Source organism: Numenius arquata, chromosome 17 (genome assembly GCF_964106895.1).
Source record: "Numenius arquata chromosome 17, bNumArq3.hap1.1, whole genome shotgun sequence".
Taxonomy (NCBI): domain Eukaryota; kingdom Metazoa; phylum Chordata; class Aves; order Charadriiformes; family Scolopacidae; genus Numenius; species Numenius arquata.
The window spans coordinates 8,923,140-8,943,659 of NC_133592.1; the positions used below are offsets into that span (position 1 = coordinate 8,923,140).

The following is a 20,520-nucleotide window of genomic DNA, read 5'->3' on the forward strand; positions in this document are numbered from 1 at the left end:
TACAGCTATGTTTTCTCAATGCTTGTTGCAGAAAGGCTTATTAATCCCTCTAAAAAATTAAGATATCTAGCCTCATTTTATTTTTAAGCTAAGAACTTCAGTTTTCTAGCTGGTATCAGACATTGGACTGCTTTCACATCTGAAGCCACAGCTGGTATTTTGAATTAGCATTGATGAGACATTCGAAAAGGATTTTGCAATACACCTTTTAAGAATATCGTGTTTTTAAACAAACTTCGAGCAGAGTCTATTTGTGTTATTGCATGCAAGGTTATTACCCATACAGTGTTTTATGGTTCAGAAGTTCCTGCAATAGCTGAGGACTAGACACAAGTCCAAACCCAGCAGCCTAATGCATTCTGCTTGCATATATTTGAGACACTGAAGGTGTGTTTATTTACATAGGAAAACTGCCTGGAATATCTCTTCAGAAAAGCATCCTTAATCTAGGTCTACAGATGTCTTTGCCTGGTTTAGCCCAATGGGAGAATAGGTCCCATACCTTAATTCTGGAATGCTTCTTGTACCTTCAATTCGCATCCTACTTTATGCTGGAAAAACCTCCTTTGATGGCTGTGAAAGTTGCTGTTAACTGACAGAAATCCTACAAATTGCATACAATTGTTTATATATTGCAATCTTTAAACTAGAATTGTAAGGAACTGACAAATAATTGCCCAAAGGCAGGCTACCAAAGCATCGTGACCAGGCTTTCCTGACCAGCTCCTTTTTAAAGGAACCAACAGAGCTATGCATCGGCCCAGGGGGTAACAGAAGGTCTGGACAGCATAGATGTGAAATGCAAAGTAATCATCTACCAAGTTCTCAAAATCTAGTATGGTACAGTTTCACATAGAAATTGGAAAAAAAAAAAAAACACATGCTATTTAGAAAGTTCTTCGAGATCTGATTATAAATGATAAGAAAGAAGTGGCTGAGATCACGAAAGCAGCTTGAAGGGTGGAAATGAAATGTAACGAAAGAAACCAAACAAAACAAAAAGCAGCAAATCCTGGAAAGGCTTCAATTAATTCAGGACAACCAAAAAATACTGTCACGTGGGAAGAGACAAGCATTTAAACAAGAATGTGGATACCTGAAGGTATAGGAAGCATAGCACAGAAAGCAAGAGGTCACTGGATCATTAGCAATCCTTGTTTTCATCACTACTAGAGATGAAGATAAACTACTAGAGAAGAGATAAACTAAAAAATTAGCAATAGGCAGATGTGGAGTTGTTTCCTGCTTCATCCTTATCCGTCCCAGCTCCCAGTGACCTTTCTAGAGTAAATACCGGTGAAGGCAAGGAGCTGGCCTGACTTTTTAAAGTGCCAGCTTTTTTCCCTTGATATGTAGGCTCAGTCATTAATCAAGAAGAGTCAAGCTGGTCCCTAATTACAAGCTCTCCAATCACCTCAGAAAAGAAAGAAGTGCAGAAACTAGGTCAAAATAAGAAGGAATATAAAAAAAAAAAACCACCAGCACAAACACATGGGGACAAAAATGAGGAAGGCCAACAACAATTAGCCTTGTGCATATAAAAAGTACTAATAAATCGACCTTTAAGTGCTTCATTAATAAGCAAGTGGAAACATTAGTTTTGATAGTCAGTGGGAAAGGGGGACTATTGACTGATGACCCTATGAGGGCTAAAGTGACAGTACTTTTCTTTCTGCTTTAGCCTTAACTAAAGAGGTCAGCTGGGAACAGATGGCCAACAACCATCTGAACCGGTGCTGAGCCCACAGATGACGACATCTTTGCAGGGGGATTTTGCCATGCTCTTCTCTATGCAGGGAGGCTTTGTCCAAGCTGGTGGTAGGGACAGCAAAGAGCCAGCAACACCCTGCGGCTGTCCCTGCCGCAGCATCTCTGCCACCACCACCCCAGCGTTCCATTCTGGCTTCTACCCCCAAAAGGGGTGGTGAATGCAGCTCCAAGCAAGAACCTTAAGGTGTGTTTCCCCAGTCCCTTTTCCCCAAATCTGGGAAGAAGGAACGACCCAACTTTTGAGGAAAAATTCCATCAACTGGCAGGGGACGAAAAAAAAAAAAAAGGAGATTGAACTCAACATTTTTCTACCACTCCAAATAGGAAATCAGGCCAGCAAAAGTAAGAACAGCTTAAACGGTCCCTAGAGAAATTGGATGTTTTTCCACTGGCTGGGCCTGATGTAATTTACCACAAGAACAACTGTCTCTAAGTCATTCCAGATTACCTTAAAGAATCAGCAGAAGATGGATGGCACTCCAGAACACCAGCAAGTGGCAAAGATTGTGCATATAACTTAAAAGGGGAAGGGCTAAAAACATCAGTAACAACAAACACGGATTTGTTGGGGAGGGGAAAAAAAGGCTGATTTTTTTCCTATAGCACACTTGCAGGTATTTTTGAAAAGGACAAAAGGGAGGCAACACAAGTCATCTATTGACTTTTCAAGCAACAGGCAAAGTCTTGTTAATAAGAATATGGTTGCTTTATTTTTTATTTTTTTTTCCCCTAAGAACAAGGTAGGGAACATAAGCTGAATGAAATGACAATAAAATACCCACAAAACAAGTAACCTCAGCACTTCCCCTTCCGGCAACGCAGAGAACCAATGGATTTCTTGCACTATGCCACATGTCCAGCAGCAAAATTTTTATTAACCACTTTGCTGCTGGAAAAACATGTGCACTTACAAAGTTTCCTGAATATATCAAGTCATGGGGCTGCAAAACAATACAGTATTCAGAACAACCTGATAAACTCAAGATGCACAAAAAAGGGATAGTGCAATTCAGTGAGAAAGAGCATGGGGTACCATGTTTGGCAGGAATAATCATATACATCAATACAGCATGGCTAAAGTGGCTAAACACCAGTTTTGGGGAGGAAAAAAACAGGTGTTACAGCAGATCTCAATCCAAAGGCAAAGCAACAATGTCACAAATGGTCAGAAACCCATCAGCTGCTGTGCTGTGTCCAGTTTGGGACCATCTACAGCAAAGAGATACAGATCAATCAAAGAGAGTCCTGAAAACAGCAACAAGAAGAATGAGAGAGCAAAAAAGCACAGGCCCTTGGAAAAAGCTTCGGACTTTGCCATCTCTTTAGATTAAGTGAATCAATCTCTTTATTCAAATAGGTGTTAAAGACAGAGGTAGAAAAGAACTGAGTAAAATCTTTCTACTTCAGCTGTGTTAAGTAGCACTGAATTTAAATTGCAACAAAGGAGATTTGGATTAGGCATAAAGAAAGATATCCCACACCGTAGGGTTGTTTTTTTTTTTTTTAAAAAAAAACCCTAACATTAAAAGACATACCAAATCTTTATAAACATACATTTTGGGGGAAGAGAAGAGGAAAAATAAATAAGGAAAGGAAGACTTGTTTTTATTAAGAAGTAACGCTGATACAAGGCCACACCGACTCCTGGACACAAAGACTATTAGACTGGAAACAGGAGGCCTCTACTCATTCACCAAGTAAAAACCTACAATATCCTTTCAAGGGAATGAATGGGGGAAGCCCTCAGCCCCACCACTGAGGACAAGATAAGTTACCACAGATAGGTGTGACCACGCAGCTAAACCCTGTAATTTGAAAGTCTGGGTGCAAAATTTGTTCATAAAGAGAGTCATAAATGAAGTCTGATGAGTGGTTTGTTTGACCACAATTTATAATGTATTAATCCCATGCTTTGGGGTTTCTTGCTGTCAAATGATGCTCCTGTCCTCCACTTGTCACTCCTTAGTACATTATTTGCCTTGACAGGGGATTCCTCCCTTTCTCCGAAATATCAAAATATCATCCATGCTAACAACAGTGGGCCTGGAACTTTGATGCTCCCAGTATCTGGTCAACTTATCTTGAAGCATGTAATGCAGAACTGACCTCCTAACAGGGACCGCAGTCTTATTTCTGAAGTCACTTGGAAATTCCACCAAAGTTCCTGCACATGAACGGAGCGCTAGTACTGCCCTTGACATTTCCTTTTATTGAAGTCTTCTTTGTGTGTTTTTATTTATTTATTGGATTTGTTACAGAGTACTGGTAGGTACTACTATGATGCTCTTTGGACCCTTCTCCACTGCTGCCTGTAATTGTGAGGGATTAGACTGGATCCCTGTGTACTCCCTCCCAAGCTGTCTTTAAACCACAGCACACTTGACGAAGGTGCAAGACCCACACAGACAGCTTCATTCACCACTGAGATCTGTCTGCGAGCAGAATGGAGCTGCCATTTAAAGACACCCAAGAACACTACAGCATTAGAGGAGAACGGGGTGTGAAAAGCAACGTATTCGATCAAAATATCTTCTAGAAACTACAGGGAGATTTTAGGTTGCCCAAGAAACTAAATTAATAATCCTGCTCTTACAGTCTGTAAAACAGAAATTCCATGATCAGAAGAGAAAAGAGCACCTGTGCCACACACCTCGTCTCAAGATTGCATCTCCAGCAGTGGCACATGGTGTTTCTAACACACCTTTTTTGATTATTGATTAAAGAGCAATAAAATACGGGCAGGCCCTCAAGGAGAGTGGCAGCTGCTATTTACTGCAGGACCCAGGCTCTCACTGGAAGTTTTCGGTTCACCCAGTGTTAACTGACTGTGTATACAACTACTTTATGTACACATAAGCTAAACAACAACTGAAATAAATTGGATTAGAACAAAAATAAAGCAGACTAGATAGTTACTATCATTCAAGATATTTTTAAAAAGCACACTGATCTGGCCACCTTTTAGCTTCTACTAGTTGATGACCAGTCACTAGGAGTAGGGAAAAATCCCAGAGAAGAAAAAGCCTTTACAAACTAAGGATGCAGATTAACTCTAAGTGGTAGGTCAGACATCACAAGTTTGACAAGTCCACATCTGAGCACTGCCCAAGTCCCTGTGAATGTCTGTAGGGTCTTTCATCTACAGACTTCCTTTTGTTCAGTTTCTCCTGGATTGTTACCAGCAAGACAGCATGCTAATGAGAGTACTGGAGTCCAAACGGGAATATTTTGGGAGATGTATGTTACATCTTCATTACTGACTAGCACACACCAGTGGGAGTGGATTTGCAGAGCAAAAACGACAGCGCAAAGGACTTGATAGCCACACTATCCCCGTTTCAGGTGACTTTATTACTTGAGACTAGCTCCAGTCTGCTCCCACGTACCAAACGCTCACTTACAGTAGGAAAGCATAAACTGCACCCTTGGAGCATATCATCCAGTGAAGTTTTATTTAAAAGGAATCCAAGTGTGGCACTCCAAGACCACTCCATGATGTCAATCAAAGCACAGCATGTGAGGACAATCAGAAGGTTTGATTAAACATCAAACTCCCAATCCAAATCAACACACTAGTGTAGATGATCCTACAGGGTGTGAAGCTGCTGTCACACGTGCTCGCCACCTCTTCCATGAAGGTGTTGCTCTCCAGATGCAGGCTTATTTATGTATATAAAAGCACCGCTCTGGGACAACTTAAGCAGTTAGTAGGGAAGTCTGGGCACGGGCTAGAACACTGTACATGGAACCTCACCCTTGTATACATTTCAGGCACAAACCATATCAGAATTTGCTCCCTCAGTCTGCTGACACCACCTCTGCAGAACTCAAGTATCCCATCACGTGCAGCACTCAGGCCATGCAAGGACCGAGGGGAAAAAAAAAAAAAACACGCCCCCAAAAAAGCTTGCATTACATTCACCACTCAAAGCAGGCTATAAACAGCAAGGAACATGCTATGAACAACATCTCTCCCCTCTCAGCAAGCACAGACCAATTCCTCTCTTGGAAAATTAAGCTACAGACTGTGAACAGTGCAGATAACTAGATTTGATTTCACAGCGCTGTCTCCCTCCCAAGCCTGATGATATTTACCAGCAGTTGATGTAGCATCTGGTCCAGAGCTCTTCCCCAGTCTTCCTGGGACATAATGCACAGAGGAAAACAGCTTAGGAATCCAGTAGCTCAGCAAGAGTGCAACGTTTGTCTCTCCCCAGATACTATGTTTGCTATTTTGGTTTCTGCAAATACTTCAGACAAGAGCCCTGTGCCAACAGAAGCAAAGCCCCACGCTGACAAACAGTTCAACTAAGTATCACCGATTAACTGACCTAAAAGCAGAAGCAAACTATGGACGGGTTTCTGGCTCAAAGCTGGACTTGAAGAGTGTCAGAGGAGCGTTCCTTCCTGGGGCAGCTGCACAGGGACACTGCAAAGCAGGAGGCCAGGAAACAGGAACAGGAGCGACAGCTCCACAGGATGTTTTGCCAGGCAGCACAGCCCCCGGGCTCCCAGAGCTGACCACTCCTAGAGACGGAGCCTGGAGGTGCCGGTCAGCACGCCACCAGTCGACCAGTAACAGGGTAAGGAGGGACAACGCGAGCTGCAGGACACAGCCAGCCACACCGCTTCTGTGCGGCATCCCTTCACACCCTTCAACAAAGCACAGCTAAACCTTTATGCCCCTGTTGAAAAAATGAAAAGCAAGTTTGCCTAACTAAAAAGATGTACCATTTTGCCTGTAGGGATTTCAAACACCTCTAGTGCTCCTTTCCCCCCCTTCCATCAGTCACATGCCAGCACTCAGCTATTTCTGAGCCCAATCTCTCTGTTATCAGCAGGTGAAAGCAGACTCAACCCGCTTACAGTGGGAGCTGAATAGTGGGTGCTGCTATTCACCCACAGCAGGGTGGTGAAGACCAGGCTGGTTCTCTCACACAGGTCAAGGCAGATGAGACACTACAGGATCAAAAAAGTAGGCTGCAGAATTTACGCTTAAGACCAATATATTTCTGATGCTGCTCTTAGGCTTATTCTGGAGAAAAGGTGGTGCCAACACGTCTTCAACAAGACACCCCCAGCTTGCAGCAGCCACAGCCATACATGTCCATTGCCACCTTCACGAGTGGCTTCAGTGTGATTAAAAAGGCCCAGGAAAGTGAGGTCTGGAGGAAACCCTCTCCTTTAGGTAGAGTTCCTGCCACAGCCACAGTAGAAAAACGTATACGCATTTCCCTCTCTCCGACCCACAGGCAGGGAAACTGTACCAGATGAGTCTAAGAATAACACCAACACGTGCCAGCAACAGAGCGAGCAGCAGCAGACGTTACCAGACATGCACATCACAACTTAAATACGGACCTGCCTATCCGAGATGACCTCCTGAGCTCCCTTCCAGCCTGAGTTTTCCTATGATATTAAAAATATTTCACAGATGAGTGGCAGAAGCCTGCAGAAACCAGCCTCTAGGAAGATGGCATCCTATACAGGGAATGGGCCTCTGCCATCTCCTTACCAAGATGTCCAGATGTCACCTCAGAAGCACAACTGGTGGGGAGGTGCAGGACACTGCCACAGCCCCAACTCAGGAGGCTCATGGAGAGAGACCTGGATGGGGGAGTAAAGGAACGGTGGCCTCACAATGACAATGTGTCTATAGATCTAGAATTAGAAATAAAGTAATGACATGTTCTTCACGTTGTAGAGCTCAGAATGGTACTCCACAGCACAAGCCCTGCCAGCACCACCAGTAACAGTAAGGAGAGACAGAGTACAAGTGGGTGAACGGCATAAGGTATCTATGAAGCGCATATAACGCTGGGTGTAAGCACAAGATGCTCTCCACACTGCACACACACTGCCTTGGAAAGCTGAAGTTCCACTATATGGGCAGATACCACCTTATTATACTTGATCCCAGGCACAGACGTAAGTAGGTGAATACACAGCTCCTGACATAAGAAGGCAAGTAAGATGAAAAAGGGAAAACAGATGTCAACAGAACCCCCTGTTGCAGGAATCATAAAGGAAATAAATTTAAAGGGAATATGAAGATGGAGCCTTCTGGTTTCGTAAAATGTTTATTCTTTTAAAAGACTTCAGAACACACAAACCCATAATTTCCTTCTGCATTTTTAAATTTGCTGGGTGAGCTCATTGAACATGCAAGTTGTTGTCTTCAAGTTTTTCAAATACCATTCTATTTAAAGGCACTGTGAATAGGGAATTCAATTTATCAAATGAATGAAAGAAGAATTCTTAGCAGGAACCCTGGTGAGCTAATCAAGAGTCACAATAAAATGTCAGGGGTCCTGGAATTCTCTGCAGGAGGTTAACACCAAATTTGATCCGAGTCAAGGAAGACAAAACATACTATAGACTAATAAACTGTACTAAAAGTTGTGCACTGCAAATATGTGAAAATTTACAGACAAATTAAGAAAATCAACTTAATTGTTTTGTACACTTTTTATAGATTCTTAGTGTTTAACTACAAAAATCAGAATACTGCCCACTGTGATAATTTCATTCAACTTAAAGATAATACATTTTGAAGCAATTTAGTTTTTGTTCCACTGCATCTTCAGCTGCAACATTGTTTCGAAAAAAAGAGATAAGAAACCCTTACATTATTCTGTACCTATGATTAGACTGGAAACTGAATCCACAAAATTCAGGCAGACTTAATTCTATCACCCCAAATTAAGGAAACAGAAAGGTCCAAGCTAGCACCTTTCCCTCCAGAGTTTGAAAGACTAACTCTGCATTGCTGAAAAGGTAATCCTTATTTCCGTTAAGTTTATCAAGTTTCAAAGTTCTCTGTTCCTCCACTTCACTTTCCATAGTAAAAGCATCTTGACGTCAGTTCCTACTAACAATAAATTAGAGTATCAGAGCCACCATCAGAACGGGCTATCATTCCATTTTTCAACTTAGCAAATGAATAGCATCTTCAGAGGGGGAGGAGAGACAGGGAAAGGAAATAGCCATAAATGATCTTCCGAGACAGGAAGAAAACCGATTGCAGTAAATACACTTTGGAAATCAATTTATGGTCAATTACGATCTTAGTAATAACTATTTTATGCCTTCGGTTAGTCCATGAAATGCCATGGGGAGCAAATATTCTCAGAAATATATCCAAAATGTCTCCAAGTATGTTATCCGATCAGTAGATGCAGACAGAATTCCAGAAAGATCAGCTCTTGTCTGGATGCTGAGAGGGATGTGGACGGAGGAGAGTGGGGGGGAAATCACCATTTCAATGCAGTTAAGCTATCAGAGTGTTGCAGTATCATCCAGCCAAAGTAGATTATATCTACCCGTCTGGGTTATTTGCTTCAAAAGCATAAGGTTTTGTGTCACTGTAATATTTCGCCTAGAAATTTGTGAAGAACATTTCACCTTCACAAATGCAAAAAAAAAAAAAAATCAATTTGAAGGTCTTTGGGCAAATCGTTATGTAAGCATTCATCCAATAACACAACCAATTCAATTATTACACTGAAGTGTGGTAGCACCGTACAGACTGACATCACTAGATAGTACTGTTGGTGCCCAAGGAGGCTTAACTTGGATCTTTCTTTTCAAAAAAAGTGAAAGAATTCCAAGAGTTTGATTAGAAGAACAGGAATAGTAAAAAAATCACACATTCCCTAAGCTCCAGTAAGTCCCATAGAACAACACCTTTCACCTGAAACAGTGCTGTTTTTACAGAGACTCTCCTCCTCAATAGCAGCAATTCTATTGCTGACAGACCTAATTTACTTCCACACCTGGATCAGACAGCTATATTTTATGATGATCATATTAGAAAATATTAAAAAGTATTCAAATTGCCACCACCAAGCTCTTCTCCTTCCAGAAGATGCTGTATTTTCCATACTTTTAAAAGATAAACATATCCCTCTATATATAGTTTACATCAGCTAATACTACGCAAAGAGAAACCAAATAGTTTCATAAACAAGAAAACAAAGAGGTATGCTAAGAACAGATGTGACCAGCAAATAGGTTATTTTTAACTAACATTTTTTTGCAGCGTCACAAACAAAAATGAAGCACAATACTGTGCACTTAAAGCATTACAGCCATGATACCATAAAGAGACAAGAATGGTTAGTTCTGCAGACACGTAACATCTTTGATTACCTAGCTAGGCAGCAAGAGACAAACTTTCAATTGGAGCATCCATTTTAAAGCTGAAAATGTGGAAAAAGTTCAGACAACACAAACATTGGAAGCAATTCTCCTATATTAAGTAAGCTTGTGCAATTGATTAAAAACATGGAGAGAAGAGGGAAGTTGAGACCTAGAGACAGAAAGAGCAATGTTAGCAGAGGGACAGTGAGGAATCCTACTTTAGAGTGGCCTTGGTAATACACTGTGTAAAGAGTCTCCCTTGATTTACATACACTCCATCAGGCTACGCTTGCAGCACTAGTCCAGTTTTTAATTTCACATTTTCTATGAAATATCATCTTCAAGGCTATTGCAAACATACACTGAGTTCAAGCAAAAACATCACAAGCAATGTCAAAGACCACCTTCTATGGTCTTTAATTAATAACCTTGTAGGAAAATATAGTAAAATGGCACTCAGCACATTATGCTTCTCCACAGTTGGGTTGGTTGTTTGTTTCATTCTCACTGAACTGCTTCTTCTTTCTAGAATGGTTTGTGTTAAAGCACTGGGCTGATGCTCTTTTGTTTACCAGTTAACAGCTACTGTTTAAAAACAAGCATCTCTATTGTCAGCACCAATGACGTTACCATCAGCCATGAAAACATTTTGGAATTCTGAAGAACTAAAAGACCTGAGCCTACGAGACTAGAGTAGGACTGAAAAGCAGACTGACACAACATAGATATCTGGCTGAGCTTAAAATAGACTTGGCAGAAGTCAGTTTGAACTAACAATCGATACGTGTACAGACTGACCACCCAGAATGGTATCCGAGCCACTCCGTATACCTCAAACAAAACACAAAGCTCTTCCACTTCTCATCGGGAAGTCTTGGAAATACAGTAGGAGAGGGCAAACCGTAAACTTCAAGCAGACAACACACAGACAGAACATAGGAAGGGGGAGAAAAAAAGGAATAGAGGAAGGAAAACAGCACATCTAAGAAAAAAAACAGATTTGCCATTCCAGGAGATTATTCTTGACCAAGATCATAACAAAGGCACTCCCCACTATCCCTTCAGAAAGCCATCACGGGAAAATGTGCACAGACCCCATTAGCAAGATGCAAGGGAAAAAGAAAAATAAAGGAGAAAAAAAAAAAAGGAATGGATCTGCCTCAGGAAAACGCCCATGGGCAGACACTAAACACTTCATAGCCCTGGGTGTTTTTTTCTCCTTGCAGTGGAAGGGGGAGGGAGTGTTATCTTTTCCTAAATGAGCCTATAGCTGGTAGTTGCACGATAACTATTTTGAGACCTATAAACATATTTTTCTCTGGGGCTTAATTACCACAAAGGATGCCAATTGACTCGACAAGTCAATTTTTCTCTCAAATAAAAAAAAAAAAATTAAAAAAACTTCACTCTCTCAATTCAGAGCTTACTGTTAAAAAAGCTCAAACAGCAAGGGGATAAATATTAGCTATTTTGAATACAATGTGATAAGCAATTGTTAACATTTCTCTAAAACACAGAATTTCCGTATTCAAATCTAAAGTAAATGTGCATCTAGCTCGCAATTTTTTAAATGGATGTGCATTTCAAAACACAGAAAAAAAGCAAGCTGCAGATAGCTGTTTATTACAAATGACTTCCACCTCCATAGCCCTCAAAGGCAAACTATAAAGCTGTGTGCAAAGCTAGACAATCTGGGCATCCAGCCATAAAACATCACTGCTGCAGCACAGATAACTGTTCTCACTCTCAAGCCATCCTTGGCTGCAAACCCACGGGGAAGAGCTCCAGAAAGCAGACCTCACTACCGGCAAAGCTTCTAATATTTTATAAGCTTGAATTACAACTACATTCAGGACCTCAACACTGAAAAATTACAGTGCTGATTCACATCCAGGGCTAAGACCAAAACTAATTCAGATTGTGATGCTTGGTACCCTGAACCATGAGAATTTAAGAACAGCCTGTCATTTTATGAACGTCTTCAGTGAAAGAAGCCTTTTTATTAGGATGAAGAGATAGGCTACATTTTAAAAAAGACAAAAGAATCAGATGCACATTGTAAAGTACTGCTGCATTTTCCCCAAGTAGATACCATCTTAAAGAGCACTGTAATTATTCTGTGCAAAAATGGACAGTTCGTTATTATGGTCAAATTTAGACTTTTTTTATCTGGTGCATGAGATTTTAAAACATATTAGTGACAAGATCAGAAGCTGCACAAATAAAGTTTCAGAAAACAGTTACAACTGTGTGTGAGAACCCACAGTGAAGTTAATCAAGATTAAGTAATGACAAAGTAAGCATAAGTACAGCTACGTCTGGTAATTAAGATGTAAAACTAAACCGTACTTTTGGTAGGGAATTTTCATAAATAGCTCAGATTCCTAAAGGAAGATCAAATAATACCTTGATTCCTCTGCTTTCATACATTAAGAATAACCATCTGTCATTTTACCACTAGCATTTACCAGCGAAGAGACTGTGCAGAGCGCATAGATCATTTAGTAATGCAATTTACTGTCACTTCTAGATCATTTCCCCATTCAATAAAGTATACTTCTAAATACTATTTGCCCTGCCTGATATCTTCATAATGCAGCTGAAAACCTCAAGCCATTATCACTAGAAGGCATCAGCTGATCCTAAATTGGCTAGACTGCAGCGTCACAGGCATTTAAGAGGTTTCCTTATCATTCATCTTTAATACTAGGGGATCGACAGGCTCCTACCTGCAGCTTCTAGGCCAAAGGGAAACCTTCTAATGGCATTACCATTATCTTGTAATCTGAATTTTAAACAATTAAAACAATAGCACTTTTATGTTGCACATCTCTACTGTAACCAAAGATGATAAATTTTTCATCAGTTCTCATGTTCAAAGTCTTATATAAAGCACTGATTTTTTTTAAAAAGAAGCAATGCGCATACTACATTTACATTGCTATACCTCCGAAGGGAAGCAGCACAGTAACAGGCATTGAGACACAAGTAATCAACAGAGATTATTTTGTTTACTTAGGAAAGGTTTGGCCATTTTATTTTTAAAGCGGCAGTTCTCATAGTCAATACTATCTAGCAATTCTTTCCAAATGAAAGCCTCTTTTTACTAAAGCAAAGGATGGCTCCACCCCTGACCTCCTCCTTCAGCTTGTTTTGGAAAGGGGCCAGATGACAGCATTTGGAAAAGCGCATGTTTATCTCGGCAAGGCCAGCTGCTAAGTTAACATATTACCCGTTCCCACATACACCAGTCTTGGTTAAGTCTTAACAGCTAAAACTGAAAGTAAACGCCGCTATTAGGCTTTTAATAACAAACTTAACACGTGAAAAGGCACCTACATCACATACAGTATCTGAATGGATGGTAAAAGCACAGGTCATTCTGAGTTAACAGCAGGCAGTAAATCCCTTACACGAATAAAGTTTCCTGGCCTTTCTGAATGAAGTGAATGAAAAACAAAAATAAGAGGTTTTATTTCTAGACTAATTTAAAGCCATACTTTCTATAAGGTTGCCATTCAGCAACAGTTTGCTTTAAGACACAAAGCTATTATAGTCCCTGCTTGTCAATACCTTTAACTTAACCCTGGTTTATTGTTACTCCAGTTCAGTAAGGTATGGAACTTAGGAGCTTTGAGAGCTTCAACAAAGAAACTTCAGAATAAAAGTACTCTTAAACCCAATTATGTTACTCCTCATATTAAGGAAATCTCATCCTATTATTTTTCCAAGTCTCAAAAAGCTCCTTCGAAAAAAATGATATAATTACTTTCCTTCCCTTAAATCACAAAAGTCATCAAAAGCACAGCTTGTTATTTTAATAGGAAAGACAAACTGCGGGGGGAAAAAAAGAAATTTAAAAGCCAGAGAGGTGGATTTTTCACCCATCCCAGCAAGCTTCAGCAGGCTTTGCAACAGCACAAGAGGTAAACCTCATCCCATTCGCAGGTGATCAGAGCCAGATTTTGAAAGATGCAAAGATCTCTGGTCAAGAGGGTGAACCTTGAAGTCATCACACACTTCGTAACACCGAATCAAGGCTCAGGGCAGTATCCCAGAGTAAATTCCACGACAGCCTGGACTAGCACAGAAATGGCAGAGACCAAAGCTCCCCACAAGTCCATTCCTAAGAAGTGTGACTAACGCCCTGCATCCGTGACAGGTTAATTACAAAATAATCCATGTACTTTAACAGATGTAACAGCATACATAAACCAACCATTACCCAGTTCAAGTCAGCTTTTAGCCTGGTGCATCCCAATACTTCAATTTGTCAATATGGGAATCCACATGTAGAGAACAGAAACATTAATAAATCCTGAGTGTTTCATACTGCAAGCCAGAAAAGCTCTAAATAAAGAGTTTATAATAAAAAAAAAAATGTTTTTTTGCATTACCAGAAACAAAACGTTTAATCAGAAGTAGAGAATATTGCCAAAAATATACCCCCTATTAACACGTCGCTCTTGCCCTGCTCCCAGGCTCTAGCAGTTCTCCCGATGGCAGCCCCTGTCCCCAGGGCTCAACCCAGACCTGTTTCACTGCACAACCCAAGGGCCAGGCAGGTCACTTCCAGCCAGAAAAGATAGGTCCTCCTTTGAAGATAAGGACAAAGTGACGCAGTGCACTATTACACTACTGCTAGTCCCTTTAAACAGTCACATCCACTATAAAATTAATCACATTTACTATAGCTTTCTTCATAGACTCAGTAGTCACAGGCTCAGAAGCAGCAAGGTTACCCAATACCCATGCATAGCACAGCCTCTGTAATCTCACCCCCAAAAAGCAATATTAGCCCTACAAATTAAGGCACAAGCCTCCCACAGACCGAAGCCGTTTTTCTCACCAGTTGTATACAAGCCTGACATTGATGCTTTAACGTTCTGGAAATCGTTCCAAGAAGCCGGAGCAGAAACAGTGCATCCGGGGGCAGGTTCCTCAGCACCATTTTGAGTTCGCAAATAACACACTGAAGTCGCCAGAGAGATATCCGAGGGCTTTCTGAATTTGAGGAACCGCAATTATGGAAAACGATGTGATTTGCTAAGCACAGGCTGCACCCACCGCAAGTCACCCACTACTTCCTTGGAAAACATACGGGGAGAAGCAGCGAGAGTCACTGTGTACGTTTCCACTACTGCCTTCAAACGGTAAGAAGTAATATCCGATAGGAAACGTCATTTTAATTGTCAGTCGTAGGTGAATCCAACCCCCCTCCCCCCCCCGCCGTATGTAATTAGGGCAAGATTGAAAGGACGTGACTTTCTTCCGAAGCCATACCCCAGAGCAGTGAGTGCAGATGTTCTCCTGCTCCTCCACACTCGCATTGTCCTCAGGTCCACAGAGCTCCACCAACATCCACCTGATTTAAAGCTCTGCCTCATCAAGCAGCCCCACTAACAGCGGCATTTATTGGCTTTTTAATTACCTTAACTGGTCTGATGTCCAGAGCAAATCTCAGTATATAAATTAGCGTAAATCGTCAGATACATCCACATCCATATGCATACGAGAGGAAAAACATGCAACAGACATGGGTATGACGTACCAAAGATTATTTCTACATTTAAAGTGGCTGGTATATTAATTGAACAAGTATCTTCCCACAGATGCACTCAAGTTTTAGCAGAAAATAAAGAAGCCACAAAGTATGACTAGCACTATTATATTTAATGGAAAAAGAGGAGAGGAAAAAAACAATTGAGTTCAATAAATCCCATAATTGGACCTCCAACTAATTACATATTAAGAAGATTAACCTTTGACACAAACTTGTGATACAAACAAAGAAGATTCAAACAATTAATAAACTTCCAGTGCTTTAAGATTTCTCAGGTTAACAACTGAACCCTCCCCATTTCCTTCCCCTTCAGCGTTGCAGTTAAAACTATAAATTCTGTTTAACATTCTCTCTCCCACCGGACGACATTTCAGGTTTAGACGAAGATCTCTCTCTGAATACTCAGAAGAAAATTACAGTAGTTGCCCATAATCTCATTACGTGGGGGGAGAGAGAGAAAAGGGGGGGAAAAAAAAAACCCGCATCTCGGGATCTTAACTTTTAACAGAAAGCAGCCACGAAGGACAAAGCTGGAGCCTGCTCTGCTCACCGGCCAGAGCAGCACTGACCATCCCCACACCACTCCTTTTCCACACATGGGATCGTTTCCAACACGCCCTGCAATCATTTTCACACGTGTAATTTAAAAAGCAAGCGCACACGGTCATGTCTGCAACACAAGCGCTCCTCACCAAATGGCCCTTCTGCTCGCTCTTTTGCGCACAACGGCTGTTTGAGCCGAGAAAAGGTTCTCAGTTCAGAAATTCAGAAAAATACTGAATTAATTCTAGCGCGTGAAAAAATATTTCCGCAAGTTATTTCAAGCAAAAAAAGGTATCTGATTAACACACATGGATTTTGAAGTGTTTAGAGGTGTTACTTGATTCACTGATTAATAAGCAGTAAAAAAAAAAAAACCCACAATTAAAAAAAATCTGTTTTAGACTTGTTAGAAAATGAGGTATGCACTGGCTTAGGAGGTCTCCTCCACTGCTAACTTCTACCATGCCCAGATTAAAAGAGGTTATTACCCCTTCTTACCTTTTAGTCTTTTCTTTATGGGGCTCTTTGGCAGCTTTCGATTCAGTCTTGCTGTAAGGAAACAAGTGAGTATTTTGTCTATCGTGTAGGGGTCTTTCTGACGTGTTCCTTTCTTATTTTAATGCTTTTTTTTTTTTTTTTTTGTAAGTGTACCCGTAATTTCACGAATCTGAATACGAAAAAAATCTCACACGGCCAAAAAAATTAAGGTTTTTTTTGTTGTTGTTGTCGTCTGTTTACACCCCCCCAAAAAAAAAAAAGTCTGCCACACAGGAGATGAAAAAAACAACAGATCAACAGGAAAACACTATCCAAGTCGAAAAGCAAAGAGCTTCAGTGTTATCCAGCCCAGAGAAGTGCAGCAAAAGCAGGTCCAATTCCAAAACAAGCTTTTGATTTCCAGTGAAGCAAAAAAAAAAAAAAAAAAAACCAAGACCAAGAAACCAAGACAAAATACACCTTACAGTCCCCAGCTAAATTTTTGCACGAGTGTGTCTTAAATACAAGCTTGCTTTTATGTGTTGCAGCAAAACCCACGAAAGCCAGGATTTGGAGTTGATCGGGATGAGTTCTCGAGTGTGTGTCTTGATGGGTTCTCAGTCCACATGGAGGAGCATCTGAGGGTTTGTTTCTGTTGTTTTTAAAAGTGCAAATTAAAAAGAGAAACTGGGACCCAGCAAATAGTTTTTAAGATGGATCCCCCCTTCTTTAAAAAAAATTAAAAAAAAAAAAGAGAAAAAAAAAAAACCAAACCACCACCAAACCACGGAGCCACGGTGGGATCCGGAGTCTCACATGGGGCTCCGGGCAGGAGGAGGATCCCGCCGGGTCTCGGGGAGCTCCGAGGAGGGGGCGGCGGACCCGCAGCAGTCTCTCAGGGGAGGAGGAGGAGGATCCGCGTCTCTCTGGCAGGGACCCCGGCGGCGCGATCCGGCCGTCTCTGGGGCGGGAGGAGGAGGAGGATCCAGCAGCCGCTCTCGCAGGAAGGAGCGAGCGCGGGGAGGGGACCCGAGGAGGAGGATCCAGCAAAGTCTTTCACGGAGGGTGGGGGGAGGCGACGGGGGGAAACCCAACAGTCTGTCTGCCTCGCTCGCCCAGGGGATCCAGGGGCAGGAGGAGAGCGATCCCTCGGCTCTCTCCCTCTCCTCCGGAGGGATCCGGCAGGCTCTCCGGGCCGGGGTGGGGGAGAAGGCTGCGGCAGCGGAGGCCCTCGCCGTGAGGCAGGGACGCCGGTGGGAAGGCGGGGGAAGGCCGGGGGCCGAGGCAGCGGCGTCTCCCCAAGGGGGGGCTGCAGCAGCCGCGCCTGGGGCAGTCGGTCAGTCAGCCGGGCTGAGGGGGAAGGGGTGAGGGGGGGGGGCCCGCAGCGCCTCTCTCCGTCTCTCCCGCTCGCTCTCGCCTCGTCCGTTTGCAGGCAGACTTCAGTGCTGCCGGGCCGCTCCCCCGCTCCTCCGCGCCGCCGCCGCTGCTGCTGCCGCCGCCGCCGCTACCGCCACCGCCAGGGAGGCCGCCGCCGCCGTCCTCGGGAGCAGAGCTGCTGCCGCCGCGGCCATTTTGTTGCTAACTGACAAGAGCCCCGCCAGGCAGCGCGAGACCGCGGGGAGGCTTCGCCGCGCGCTCCCCCCTCCCCTCCCCGCGCTGACCTCAAACAGGAAGTCTGCCCCCCTCTCTCCCCCCCCTTCTCCTTCTCCTCCCCCGCCCCCGCCCCTCCGGCCCGCGCGCGGCCACGTGACAGGGGAGCCCCCGCCACATGCAAATGAGCGCAGCGGCCGGAGCCAAAGAGCGGCGAGGCCGCGCGCTTACCGGCCACGCCCCCCCCCCGCGGCGGCGCGCGCCCTCCCCGCACGCAGCGCGCACCCGCGGAAGGGGGGGGGGAGAAGGAGGGGAGAGAGCAGCCACCCCCCCCCCCCCCGCATAGGGTGCGGAGGGGGGTTCACACACCCCCCCACACCGTGCAAACGGGTATCCGTGCATTCGCCCCCCCACCCCCGTGCAAATGAGAGTCGGTGCGTTTACACACACCCCACCCCCCCGTGCAAACGAATGCGCATTGACCACACAAACATCCCGTGTGCAAATGAGTATCGGTGCTTCACAGCCCCCCCCCCCCCCCCCCGTGCAAATTAATGTCCGTGCATTCACACGCCCCTCCGTGTGTGTGTGTGGTTACGGGAGAGTGGCCATCCCCCCCCGCAATGGGGTCAGAGGGGCTTCACCACCACCCCCCCCCCGTGCAAACGGGTGTTGGTGCATTCACACACACCCCCCCGTGCAAACGAGTGTTAGTGCTTCACGCACACACCCCCCGTTCCAAACAAGCCCCGACTCTGTACAACCGTACAAACCCCGGCGGGGGGGTGGGGGGGGGCTCTGCGTGGGCGGCCCGGAGCGGCCAGAAGAGGCCGGCGGGGGGGGGGGGGCCGACGACGACAAATGGGAGTGAAACAGGGTCCTGCTGCACCCCCAGGGCGTGATGGAGCCCCTCGCCCTTAGAGACACCCCCCGCCGCCGTGGGATGTACCCCCCGTACCCCGGCCCCTGCAGCGGCACCGCACACCTATGGATACATACCCTTGGGATACATACACCTATGGATACATACCCTTGGGATAGCCTATACCTGTACCTAGAGAGATGGCCCAGCCCTCCACGATGTGCTCTCTGTAACCCCCCCCCTGGGCCAGGCTGACCCCCCCCCAGCCACCGAGGGGGGAGGAGGGGGGCTGCATGTCCCTACCAAGGTGCTTACAAAAAATAATTGGCAATATTTTCCAAAGCGGGGAAGGGCTGGGGGTCGCGTGTCCGGGCGACGGGAGGGGGCAAAGCCGCGTTTCAGGGGGACTGGCTCCCCCCCCCTCCCCCCAAATAACCACATTAACCGTGGGCAGGTTTGAGCAGAAAGTCAGGATCTAGTCTCCAAGGAAGGGGGGGGGAAGCGGAATGCAAAAAAGAGTCAATTTTATTATTTTTTTTTGCTAAAAATGGTCGTGTCTGTGTCGTTGAGCAGATCCGCTCCCGTTCTCGCCCCTCTCCTGCTTCCTCTCCCCCGGCCGCAGCCAACGGCTTGGGAACTGCCGGGAAAGCTAAAGCCCGAATCTTTATTTGCGCAGGCCCTTCCACTTAAATATTAATCGAGCGGGGGTGACAGAGCAGGGCGTTCGCTGTCGCGAGCGGGGTGACACGCACGGCGGGAGATGGGGGAGAATAAGAAAAATAGGGTCCCAATCTGATTCCTCTTCAGATTTGTGATGCCGCTCACCAAAGCCCCCCCTTTCCAGCTGCGGCGCCTGGGCGAGCGGCAGCGGGAGCCCCGAGTCCCTTGACCACTGGAGGGAGCCCATATTGTGCCAGAATGCACAACAGAATATAAACTACGTGGAAGACACAAAAAAAAAAAAAAAAAAAAAAAAAAAGAAAAAAACCCAAACAAAAAAACCCATAAAATGTGAAATATCAGATCATTGTAGTCAGAACAAAGTGGCTTCTCCAGGTCACACCGTGATCTATCTATACGCAAAACGTTCTAAAAATCAGATTTAAATGTCCCATTGTACTTCATCAGCACGAAGAAAGGAAAAAATTATGAAGAACAAGGCTTTTTGTTGTTTCCCCCCCAACACACACGTTTTGAATGCCAGTCTAGCACCTTTCCCCAGGAGTGAATTCAGACGCCAGGACGGTGGCAGACCTGGACTAGAGCCTTGTGCAACCCCGAGCCGCCAGCTCCCCCCTCGCTCCTCTTACTTAAATGTAGGTCAGCACCTATAGACTCCTTCCCACAAAGACCGCCCCGGAGCAGCAGGAGGTTGCCACACTGCTGCTTTCGAAAGAGATTTTGCTCTTCTGATAAGCCACCAACCCCAAATAAGCGGAACAGATGAAGCCATGCGTCCTTTTCACCGGTGTATGGGACAAGCATCCTCATCCTCATCCTCATCACCTCCCCACAGGAGGCTGCCCTCCACCGACAGTTCTGCCCGGCGGCCGCACAAAGGAACCTTCCGGGT

General features: G+C 44.3%; 1 protein-coding gene across 1 annotated transcript in view; it reads right to left on the reverse strand.

The window, feature by feature from the left end:
• Positions 1-16,780, reverse strand: part of TNRC6C (trinucleotide repeat containing adaptor 6C) — a 100,979-nt gene extending 84,199 nt beyond the window's left edge. The window contains exon 1 of the mRNA XM_074160151.1: positions 16,517-16,780. The gene's annotated coding sequence lies outside the window, so the exon portion shown is untranslated. The remainder of the gene's footprint in view (positions 1-16,516) is intronic.
• Positions 16,781-20,520: the final 3,740 nt, after the last annotated feature.